The sequence below is a fragment of the Macaca nemestrina genome, chromosome 1 (genome assembly GCF_043159975.1).
Source record: "Macaca nemestrina isolate mMacNem1 chromosome 1, mMacNem.hap1, whole genome shotgun sequence".
Lineage (NCBI taxonomy): Eukaryota > Metazoa > Chordata > Mammalia > Primates > Cercopithecidae > Macaca > Macaca nemestrina.
The window spans coordinates 17,258,279-17,270,623 of NC_092125.1; the positions used below are offsets into that span (position 1 = coordinate 17,258,279).

The following is a 12,345-nucleotide window of genomic DNA, read 5'->3' on the forward strand; positions in this document are numbered from 1 at the left end:
ATGGCCATTTTCCTTCCCACATGGTGTGACTGGTTTGCAAAAGAAGCCAAGAAGAACTGTGACAAGGATGACCAGTTAACCACCCAATAGATATTCTCTCCACCATAGCCAGGCTTTTATCCAACCCCTTGTACTTAGCTGAAATTAAATAAATAAAAATAAAACAAAAACAACTAGATTTCAGCTCCTCTTCCAGACAGAGTTTCCAGGGGACACAACAGTGTCCAATGGGATGTAAGTGTGAGCTACTGGTTGAGCTTCTGAGAAAGCTGCTTACTAGAGAAGTAGGCTCATCTCCTAAGCACCTTTTCACTCTGCCTGGAACACAGATGTAATGTCACAGGTGGGGCAGCCATATTGTAAACAGAAGGCGGCAAACTGTGCTAGGGATGGGCAGAGTGGAAAGATCAAAGGACCCAGGGTCTCAGGGACTGTCCATGCCAGCCTGGGCTGTCTACTTCCAGAACTCCTTCCTTGTTGCAAGAGAAAAATAAATCCTCAAACTGTGGAAGCCACTGGGTGGGGTCTTCTGTCACTTCAAGCTGTATGAAATTCCTAACTGATGCAGGATCCTCACATGGAAACAGGAAGTCACAAGTAACAGAACCAACATGGAAAAATGGCTGAGGAGAGGAGATGGAGCTCTGGGCATGTGGACACTAAAGTTGCTGGCTGGAAATCTGGTTTCTTGCATGTTGGCAAAAATGTGAGGAAATGGTCACATACTGCACCCTGGAAATACTACTTGTCAAAGGAAACTGTGATACTGGGGAAATCAGAGGAAAGAGTCAGAGCATTGGCATCTGCAGCTCCTTCTTGACATGAAAATGAGAAGTAAACTCAGATGACTGCTAGCCAGACTGCAGGTCCGGAACCAGGGCAAGACATGAGAGGTCCCCAAGACACGTGTAAAGAGACTCTTACCCTCAGGTGCTTGTCCCGCATTTGCACAACCCTGAGAGTGACACCTGCTTAAATCATGCAGCCCAGGCACCTCACCTGCCTTGCCCTTATCCCACCCTGCCCTGCTACAAGCAGGAAAAGAAGGAAATGTACAGAAGGAAGGAAATACAACCCTTCCAGGAGACTCCCTTGGTCTCACCAAAGCCTGCAATACATGCTAGCTAGTCCCAAAATTTGAGGACCTCATGGCTGAAAGTGTCAATTTCCACTCTAACACAACATGAAGCATTTATAAGCATTAGCCATAATATGACAGCCTTATCAAGAAATAAAACTTGTGCCCCACCGGCCACTGGGGGCAAGCTAGATGGCAAAGATGGGATTACAGCTACTGTCCTGGGGGAGGGACAAAGCACACAAGTAAAAACAAGACTCTTTTTTGGGAAGCTGAGGCAGGTAAATCTCTTGAGCTCAGGAGTTCAAGACTAACCTGGGCAACACAGTGAAACCCCATCTGTACAAAAAATATTGTAAAAAATTAGCTGGGCATGGTGGTGTGTGTCTTTGGTCCCAGCTACTTGAGAGGCTAAGGAGGGAGAATCACTTGAGCCTGGGAGGTGGAGGTTGCAGTGAGCCAAGTGGCACCACTGCACTCAACTCTGGGTGACAGCAAGATCCTGTTGAAAGAAAGACAGAAAGAAAGGAAGAAAGACAGAAAAAGGGAGGGAGGGAGGGAGGAAGGAAGGAAGGAAGGAAGGAAGGAAGGAAGGAAGGAAGGAAGGAAGGAGGGAGGGAGGGAGGGAGGGAGGGAGGGAGGGAGGGAGAAGGAGGAGGAGGAGGAGGAGGAGGAGGAGGAGGAGGAGGAGGAGGAGGAGAAGGAGAAGGAGAAGGAGAAGGAGAAGGAGAAGGAGAAGGAGAAGGAGAAGGAGAAGGAGAAGGAGAGAGAAGAGAAGAAAGAGCTGCAGACTTAAATGTCCCTGTCTGACAGCTTTGAAGAGAGTAGTGGTTCTCCCAGCTTGGAGTTTGAGATCTGAGAATGGACAGACTGCCTCGTCAAGTGGGTCCCTGATCCCTGAGTAGCCTAACTGGGAGGCACCTCCCAGTAGGGGCCAACTGACAACTTATACAGCCGGGTGCCCCTCTGAGATGAAGCTTCCAGAGGAAGGATCAGGCAGCGACATTTGCCGTTCTGCATTATTTGCTGTTCTGCAGCCTCCGCTGGTGATACCCAGGCAAACAGGGTCTGGAGTGGACCTCCACAAACTCCAACAGACCTGCAGCTGAGGGTCCTGACTGTTAGAAGGAAAACTAACAAACAGAAAGGACATCCACACCAAAACCCCATCTGTACATCACCATCATCAAAGACCAAAGGTAGATAAAACCACAAAGATGGGGAGAAACCAGAGCAGAAGAGCTGAAAATTCTAAAAATCAGAGCACCTCTTCTCCTCCAAAGGCACGCAGCTCCTCGCCAGCAATGGAACAAAGCTGGATGGAGAATGACTTTGACAAGTTCACAGAAGAAGGCTTCAGACGATCGGTAATAACGAACTTCTCTGAGCTAAAGGAGGATGTTCCAACCCATCACAAAGAAGCTAAAAACCTTGAAAAAATATTAGATGAATGGCTAACTAGAACAAACAGCATAGAGAAGACCTTAAATGACCTGATGGAGCTGAAAACCATGGCACAAGAACTACATCACACATGCACAAGCTTCAGTAGCCGATTGAATCAAGTGGAAGAAAGGGTGTCAGTGATTGAAGATTAAATGAATGAAATGAAGCAAGAAGAGAAGTTTAGAGAAAAAAGAGTAAAAAGAAACAAACAAAGCCTACAAGAAATATGGGACTATGTGAAAAGACCAAATCTATGTCTGATTAGTGTACCTGAAAGTGACAGGGAGAATAGAACCAAGTTGGAAAACTCTCTTCAGGATATTTTCCAGGAGAACTTCCCCAACCTAGCAAGACAGGCCAACATTCAAATTCAGGAAATACAGAGAACGCCACAAAGATACTCCTCAAGAAGAGCAACTCCAAGACACATAATTGTCAGATTCACCAAAGTTGAAATGAAGGAAAAAATCTTAAGGGCAGCCAGAGAGAAAGGTCGGGTTACCCACAAAGGGAAGCCCATCAGACTAACAGCAGATCTCTCAGCAGAAACCCTACAAGCCAGAAGAGAGTGGGGGCCAATATTCAACATTCTTAAAGGAAAGAATTTTCAACCCAGAATTTCATATCCAGCCAAACTAAGCTTCATAAGTGAAGGAGAACTGAAATCCTTTACAGACAAGCAAATGCTCAGAGATTTTGTTACCACTAGGTCTGCCTTACAAGAGCTCCTGAAGGAAGCACTAAACATGGAAAGGAACAACTGGTATCACCCACTGCAAAACCATGCCAAATTGTAAAGACCATCGATGCTAGGAAGAAACTGCATCAACTAACAGGTAAAATAACATGCTAACATCATAATGATGGGATCAAATTCACACATAACAATATTAACCTTAAATGTAAATGGGCTAAATGCTCCAGTTAAAAGACATAGACTGGCAAATTGGATAAAGAGTCAAGACCCATCAGTGTGCTGTATTCAGAAGATCCATCTCACGTGTAGAGACACACATAGGCTCAAAACAAACAGATGCAGGAAGATCTACCAAGCAAATGGAAAACAAAAAAAAAAAAAGCAGGGGTTGCAATCCTAGTCTCTGATGAAACAGACTTTAAACCCACAAATATCAAAAGAGACAACGCCATTACATAATGGTAAAAGGATCAATTCAACGAGAAGTGGTAACTATCCTAAATATATATGCACCCCATACAGGAACACCCAGATTCATAAAGCAAGTCCTTAGAGACCTACAGAGACTTAGATTCCCACACAATAATAATGGGAGACTTTAACACTCCACTGTCAACATTAGACCAATCAAATACACAGAAAGTTAACAAAGATATCCAGGAATTGAACTTAGCTCTGCACCAAGCAGACCTAATAGACATCTGCAGAAGGTTCCACCCCAAGTCAACAGAATATGCATTCTTCTCAGCATCACATCACACTTATTCCAAAATTGACCACATAGTTGGAAGTAAAGCACTCCTCAGCAAATGTAGAAGAACAGAAATTATAACAAACTGTCTCTCAGGCCACAGCGCAATCAATCTAGAATGCAGGATTAAGAAATTCACTCAAAACCGTTCAACTACATGGAAACTGAACAAACAGCTCCTGAATGACTAGTAGGTACATAACAAAATGAAGGCAGAAATAAAGATGCTCTTTGAAACCAATGAGAACAAAGACACAACATACGAGAATCTCTGGGACACATTTAAAGCAGTGTAGAGAGGGAAATATATAGCACTAAATGCCCACAAGAGAAAGAAAGAAAGATCTAAAATTGATACCCTAACATCACAATTAAAAGAACTACAGAAGCAAGAGCAAACACATTGAAAAGTTAGCAGAAGGCAAGAAATACCTAAGATCAGAGCAGAACTGAAGGAGATAGAGACACAAAAAATCCTTCAAAAAAATCAATGAATCCAGGAGCTAGTTTTTTGAAATGACCAACAAAACTTATAGACCACTAGCAACACTAATAAAGAAGAAAAGAGAGAAGAATCAAATAGACGCAATAAAAAATGATAAAGAGGATATCACCACCAATCCCACAGAAATACAAACTATCATCAGAGAATACTATAAACACCTCTACGCAAATAAACTAGAAAACCTAGAAGAAATGGATAAATTCCTGCACACATACACCCTCCCAAGACTAAACCAGGAAGAAGTTTAATCCCTGAATAGACCAATAACAGGCTCTGAAATTGAGGCAATAATTAATAGCCTACCAACCAAAAAAAGTCCAGGACCAGACAGATTCACAGTCGAATTCTACCAGAGGGACAAACAGGAGCTGGTATAATTCCTTCTGAAACTATTCCAATCAATAGAAAAAGAGGGAATCCTCCATAATTCATCTTATACCAAAGCCTGGCAGAGACACAACAAAAAAAGAGAATTTTAGACCAATATCCCTGATGAACATTGATGCAAAAATCTTCAATAAAATGCTGGCAAACCGAATTCAGCAGTACATCAAAAAGCTTATCCACCATGATCAAGTTGGCTTCATCTTTGGGATGCAAGGCTGGATCAACATATGCAAATCAAGAAACATAATCCATCATATAAACAGAACCAAAGACAAAAACAAACCACATTATTATCTCAATAGGTGCAGAAAAGGCCTTCAACAAAATTCAACAGCCCTTCATGCTAAAAACTCTAAATAAACTAGGTATTGGTGGAATGTATCTCAAAATAATAAGAGATATTATGACAAACCCACTGCCAATATCATACTGAATGGGCAAAAACTGGAAGCACTCTCTTTGAAAACTGGCACAAGACACGGATGTCTTCTCTCACCACTCTTATTCAACATAGTGTTGGAAGTTCTGGCCAGGGCAATCAGGCAAGAGAAAGAAATCAAGGGTATTCAATTAGGAAAAGAGGAAGTCAAATTGTCCCTGTTTGCAGATGACATGACTGTATATTTAGAAAATCCCATCATCTCAGTCCCAAATCTCCTTAAGCTGATAAGCAACTTCAGCAAAGTCTCTACAAAATCAATGTGAAAAAATCACAAGCATTCCTATACACCAATAACAGACAAACAGAGAGCCAAATCATGAGTGAATTCTGATTCACAATTGCTTCAAGGAGGATAAAATACCTAGGAATCGAACTTACAAGGGATGCGAAGGACCTCTTCAAGGAGAACTACAAAGCACTGCTCAACAAAATAAAAGAGGACACAAACAAATGGCAGAACATTCCATGCTCATGGACAGGAAGAAGCAATATCGTGAAAATGGCCATACTGCCCAAAGTAATTTATAGATACAATGCCATCCCCATCAAGCTACCAATGACTTTCTTCACAGAATCGGAAAAAACTGCTTTAAAGTTCATATGGAATCAAAAAAGAACATGCATTGCCAAGGCAATCCTAAGTCAAAAGAACAAAGCTGGAGGCATCACACTACCTGACTTCAGACTATACTACAAGGCTACAGTAACAGCATGGTACTGGTACCAAAACAGAGAGATAGACCAATGAAACCGAACAGCGCCCTCAGAAATAATACCACACATCTACAACCATCTGATCTTTGACAAACCTGACAAAAACAAGAAATAGGGAAAGGATTCCCTATTTAATAAATGGTGCTAGGAAAACTGGCTAGCCATAGGTAGAAAGCTGAAACTAGATCCCTTCCTTACACCTCATACAAAAATTAATTCAAGATGGATTAAAGACTTAAATGTTAGACCTAAAACCATAAAAACCTTAGAAGAAAACCTAGGCAATACCATTCAGGACATAGGCATGGGCAAGGACTTCATGTCTAAAACACCAAAAGCAATGGCAACAAAAGCCAAAATTGACAAATGGGATCTAATTAAACTAAAGAGCTTCTGCACAGCAAAAGAAACTAACATCAGAGTGAACACGCAACCTACAGAATGGGAGAAAATTTTTACAATCTGCCCATCTGACAAAAGGGCTAATATCCAGAATCTACAAAGAACTTAAATGTACAAGAAAAAAAAACAAACAACCCCATCAAAAAGTGGGCAAAGGATATGAACAGACACTTCTCAAAAGAAGACATTTTTTCATCCAACAGACACATGAAAAATGCTCATCATCACTGGCCATCAGAGAAATGCAAATTGAAACCATAATGAGATACCATCTCACACCAGTTAGAATGGCGATCATTAAAAAGTCAGGAAACAACAGGTGCTGGAGAGGATGTGGAGAAATAGGAACACTTTTACACTGTTGGTGGGACTGTAAACTAGCTCAACCATTGTGGAAGACAGTGTGGCGATTCCTCAAGGATCTAGAACTAGAAATACCATTTGACCCAGCCATCTCATTACTGGGTATATACCCAAAGGATTATAAATCATGCTGCTATAAAGACACATGCACGTGTATGTTTATTGCGGCACTATTCACAATAGCAAAGACTTGGAACCAATGCAAATGTCCATCAATGATAGACTGGATTAAGAAAATGTGGCACATATACACCATGGAATACTAAGTAGCCATAAAAAAAGATGAGTTCATGTCCTTTGTAGGGACATGGATGAAGGTGGAAACCATCATTCTCAGCGAACTATCACAAGGATAGAAAACCAAACACTGCACGTTCTCACTCGTAGGTGGGAACTGAACAATGAGAACACTTGGACACAGGATGGGGAACATCACACACCGGGGCTTGTTGTGGGGTTGGGGGAGGGTGGAGGGATAGCATTAGGAGATATACCTAATGTAAATGAGTTAATGGGTGCAGCAAACCAACATGGCACATGTATACATATGTAACAAACCTGCATGTTCCGCACATGCACCCTAGAACTTAAAGTATAATAAAAAAAGAAAGAAAGAAAGAAAGAAGGAAAGGAGGGAGGGAGGGAAAGAAAGAGAGAGAGAGAGAGAAAGAAAGAAAAAGAGAAGGAGAGAAAGAGAGAAAGAGACTCTTTAGGCTTAAAAATAACATAGAGACAAAATTTTTAATGTAGTTATTCACTCATGGGATTGATTGGGAGGATATAAAACAGAGTCCCCCAGTTGTTTTTTCTTTCTTCTTATGCTTCCTTTTTTCTTCCCTAATACGTATGCAGCTCCTGTTTTACCTTCAGGGAGCCAAACATAATGACTAAAAATGGTCACAATATCTGCCAGAAAGCATGGTGGAGCAATAAGGGCAGGGCACTCTCTAACTTGAATGGCTTTAGAGAATCTACTTAATCTGTTACAAAACTTTAGGAAAGACAGTGCCGTCACAATCACCCAGCTGTGAATATCTAGCACACTGGCCTGAGTTTTCTTTTTAGTTTAGTTTAGTTTTGTTTTCGTCCTTGCTTTCACACACAGCTGCCTTATCACTGAGAAACACCTATATTCACCCTGGACTTACTTCATATCCCTTGCGTGTAAAGCACCCCCTGGGATATTTTAAGATCCCCAAACTCACACACATGTGAGTGAATTCAGTAATAGTAGGGATGCTATCCTCAAGAACAGGCAAAAATATCAGGCATTGTACTTATATCTCTCTCACTGATTCATGGATCAAAATCCATGCCCCTGGCCAGGCATGGTGGCTCACGCCTGTAATCCCAGCATTTTGGGAGGTTGAGGCAGGCAGATCACCTGAGGTCGGGAGTTCAAGACCAACCTGACCAACATGGAGAGACCCCGTCTCTACTAAAAATACAAAATTATCCCAGCGTGGTGGTACATGCCTGTGGTCCCAGCTCCTCGGGAGGCTGAGGCAGAAGAATCGCTTGAACCCGGGAGGTGGAGGTTGCAGTGAGCTGAGATCGCACCATTGCACTCCAGCCTGGGCGACAAAGTAAGACTCCATCTCAAAAAAAAAAAAAACAAACAAACAAAAACCATGATCTCAGTGAATTCATTTTAAACAATCACAGAGCAACAGAGAAGTTACAGATATAGTACAAAGAACTTTCTATTTCCTGGACCATTTGAGAGTTGTTGACCTGCTGTTCCTCCACCCTTGAATACCTTAGTGGATATTTCCTAAAAATGAGGGTATTTTCCTAAATAACCACAATATAACCATCAAAATCAGGAAATCAATAATGATAGATTATCACCATCTAATCCTCAGGCTTAACTGAAATGTTGCCAAATGTCCTGATAATGCCTTTTATAACAACAAAAGCGTCCCCCACGCCCCTCAGAATCACACATTGGACTCAGTCCCCTTGTCTCTTAGTACCTTTGAGTTGGGAACAGTTCTTTAGTCATTCCTTTATTATTTTTTTAATTAAGACAAGGTCTGGCTCTGTTGCTCAGGCTCACTGCAACTTCAACATCCCAGGCTCAAGCGATCTTCCCACCTCAGCCTCCCAAGCAGCAGGAACTATAGGCGTGCATCACCACACCAGGCTAATTTAGAAAAAAAAAAATTGGCTGGGTGTGGTGGCTCAAGCCTGTAATCCCAGCACTTTGGGAGGCGGAGACGGGTGGATCATGAGGTCAGGAGATCGAGACCATCCTGGCTAACACGGTGAAAACCCGTCTCTACTAAAAAATACAAAAAACTAGCCAGGCAAGGTGGCGGGCGCCTGTAGTCCCAGCTACTCAGGAGGCTGAGGCAGGAGAATGGTGTGAACCTGGGAGGCAGAGCTTGCAGTGAGCTGAGATCCGGCCACTGCACTCCAGCCTGGGCAACAGAGCAAGACTCCGTCTCAAAAAACAAAACAAAACAAAACAAAACAAAAAACTGTAGAGACGGGGGTCTCACTATCTTGCCCAGGCTGGTCTCGAACTCTTGGGCTCAAGTGATCCTCCCACCTTGGCCTCCCAAAGTGCTGGGATAATAGGCATGAGCCACTGTGTCCAGCCTGGCCATTCCTTGACTGTCTTGACCTTGGCACTTCTGAAGACCACAGGCCAGTTATTTTGTGGAAGGCACCTCCATCTGAGTTTCCCTGGTATTTACTCATGATTTAACTCAGGTTTGCATTTTTAGTAGAAATATCCCAGATCTGATGCCATGGTGCTCTCATAGCTTACCGTGGTGGCTAAGACTTCGACTTGTCCCATTGCTGATGATAACGTTGATAACTTGATTCAGGTGCTGTCTGCCAGGCTTCTCCACTGTAAAGTTGTTCTTTTCATCTTTGTATTTAGTAAGTATTCTGAGGGGATGTAATTGGAACTGCGTAAACATCCCATTCCTCATCAAACCTTCAGTGTGTTTATTTGCATATGTGTGGACTCAAGATTTATCTATCTTATTCACTAGGGTATCATCCACTAATATTATTATTATTTATTTTTACGCTCAATTTATGCCCTGTTTGGTGGTGGGAACCCATTCTGGCTGACTTTGGGATCCTTTTGCATGCCCCCCATTTTTTGAGCTTTTCCTTGCTTTCCAGCACCAACAGAGCTCTAGCTCAGTCTGCACTTTCTCTGCTTGTATTCAGCAATTGGTCCAAAGAACTCTGGTTCCTCTTAGTAGAAATGAGTATTTAGAAGCCAAGAATTGGATTCTAGGGGTGTTCATTGTTCTTGGGATGTCATTGCTCCCAGACTCTCTCAGTGGGCAAAGCTGGGAGTAGACATATAAATGCATGTATACATACGCACATTGCCTTGATATTCCTGTATCTATCTGTGTATTTAGGTTCACAACTATACTCCAATTTTACTCTCATAGCCGGGCGGGGGGGTGGGTGGGGGGTGCACGGCTGTAATCCCAGCTACTCAGGAGGCTGAGGTATGAGAATTGCTTGAACCCAGGAGGCAGAGGTTGCAGTGAGTAATATTAAAGCAATACACTGCATGATTAAATATATAATAATAATGTACAGTTTGGAAAGTAAATGTGCAAGTGAACAAGAAAAAATAGGATCAGAGGATGCATTTGAGTCAGAAGCAGAATAACTACCACACAATTTGTCAATGTCTGCAGTGTGCCATACAAGCCTGATTTCATTAAAGGTGCACAGAGCTTCATGGGCTGAATGCTCCCAACACACTTCAATATCAGCATCCTCTCCAGTAAGAATTAATGAGATTTAGTGACTTACCCCAATTAGGTAGCTAAGAAGAAGCAACCCTGAGATACGAACTTGGTTCTAATTGTTTGCAAAGCCTGCATTTGCCATGCATCATGCTGTCATCAAAGAGCAGATTTTAAGGAAATTATGGACAAGCAAAATTGGTGAAATTAGAATTTTTTAAAATTAAATTTACTCAATTTTCATTTCTAAATAAGAATAATACCATCTGCATAGCATTATGACATCTACTAATTATCCCCATACACTATATCTAACCATATTCTGAAACTGATGTTTTTCTGATAGCCGTTTGAAGACAGGCCAGCCATTTGCAAGGGAATTGGCTCACTGCATGACTTAGTGCACCCCACTGGAAGCAATAACATTTGAGAACTATCTGCAGCAGTTACTGTCAATTGGTTTATTCAAACCCACTCCAGTCTACCATTCCACCTCCAAAACATGTTTTCTCTACACTAGAGACTCAAAGCAAAGGACTGCACTTCCCATATTGCCTTGCCATTGAGGTTCTGTATGTGGCTGACTTCTGCCCCACAACCAAACCCATAGCACACTAGAAAGGTGGTAATGAACATACTGAGGCAGCAGCTAGAGTAGATTTTGTTGCATCTAAGAAAATACACCTATTTTTCAAATCCTGTAATGTATATGCTTTGATGAATGAAACTAGTCTGAATATTATCATTAATTACTGTAGGCATTAGAAGACTACCAGTTGCCTTGTCTAACCTCCCTGTCCTTCTCTTACCCCTAGGAGATCAGCAATAGCATTGAGAAGCTCTTTAAAAATGAACAAAACGCATCTGGCATGCACAATTTTTCCCATGGCAGAAGAGTAAGTGATTTCTTTCAAAGCTTTCTGAAACAAGCCATTGATTCTCTTCCTAAGAAAGTAACAAAAAAATATGGCCTTATACAGAATATAATGGTTCACAAACCCATAATTCTTCACTTGGTCATATTACCAGGTGACCTTGGGAAAGTCATTTAGCAAACTAATGTCTCCAAGGAACTCTCTCAGCTTTGTTTCTGAAGGACAAAAAGGGAAGGTTTTTCTACTAGTGAACCACTTAGGCCAATTAAGAGAATTATTTGTAGCCTTCCCTCAGATCTAGACGACTTTTTCTAACTGCACCCACTGGTTCTTGTGATGAAGTTTATTTCTTGCAGAACAGCAGTGACTTAAATCTCCACCGCAGTGGTATTTTTCCATGAATGGGGAATGTGTGCTAGTTTGCAATGGACAAAGAGAATCTGAGCTAAGATTTTTTTAGGAGCTTCAGTGTCAGCTGATAATAGCCATCTCCCGTTGTGGGGCAAGAAGGAAGAAAAAGATTAAACTATAGTCCCTGCGGAAAGCAAATGTGAAAGGCAGCAGGGTGCAAGAGAAATTTACATCCCAAAGACAGGCTAGACTATTCAGAAGAATGCATCTTAAGTTAATGCTATAATAAATAAAATAATTTTATTTGCATTGCACAGCTTCAGAAGCTTTTACTCCGGGAACAAAATCTCTATCCTAGATACACTGAAATCACTTATAGAGTCCCATATAAATCATGAAGCTCCAATAAATCTAGTTGTATGTATTATGTGTCTATTTTGGGAAGCAGGGGAGTAGAGAGGGACATAAAATAACATAGAATGGAAAATCGCTACATTTGATCACTGTGGACAAAACTATCATACTATATTAGCAAAAAGTACTTTTCTCTTTTATTGGCAATTACTAGATTACATGACAGACTCGCCAGAAAACAATAATCAA

General features: G+C 41.6%; 1 protein-coding gene across 11 annotated transcripts in view; it reads right to left on the reverse strand.

Annotated features, from left to right (window-relative positions):
• LOC105499180 (DISC1 scaffold protein) overlaps positions 1 to 12,345 on the reverse strand; it is a 426,110-nt gene that overhangs the window by 138,706 nt on the left and 275,059 nt on the right. Inside the window, exon 10 of one of the 11 annotated variants that reach the window (XR_011610484.1) lies at positions 9,562 to 9,686. The exons of the other annotated variants lie outside the window; for them this stretch is intronic. The gene's annotated coding sequence lies outside the window, so the exon portion shown is untranslated. The remainder of the gene's footprint in view (positions 1 to 9,561; positions 9,687 to 12,345) is intronic. 11 annotated transcript variants of the gene reach the window in all.